We start from the raw sequence: 359 nt of genomic DNA on the forward strand, positions 1-359 counted from the left end.
TTTAAAGAATACAGAGAGATAAACAGTGTTTTTCATATTTCTTGATTTTGATGAAAAATAATTACAAATAAAGGAAAAATAATCAGTATTCCTGAAAGAAAAACACATTTTTTTAAAGTAGTCTCCACATGCCCAGCATGGAGTCCAACATGGGACTTGAACTCACATCCTGAGATTAAAACCTAACCTAAGATCAAGAGTCAGATGCCTAACCCACTGAGCCACCCAGGCATCCCCAAAACCCTTTTAGAAGGCAAAGGAAAAAAATACACAAACCAGGAAAACTCAAAATGAATATAATAACATTAAAAAGATTTGAGACCAGCCATACTAGATATATAAATATATCAAATAGTCTT

The sequence above is a fragment of the Mustela nigripes genome, chromosome 5 (genome assembly GCF_022355385.1).
Source record: "Mustela nigripes isolate SB6536 chromosome 5, MUSNIG.SB6536, whole genome shotgun sequence".
Lineage (NCBI taxonomy): Eukaryota > Metazoa > Chordata > Mammalia > Carnivora > Mustelidae > Mustela > Mustela nigripes.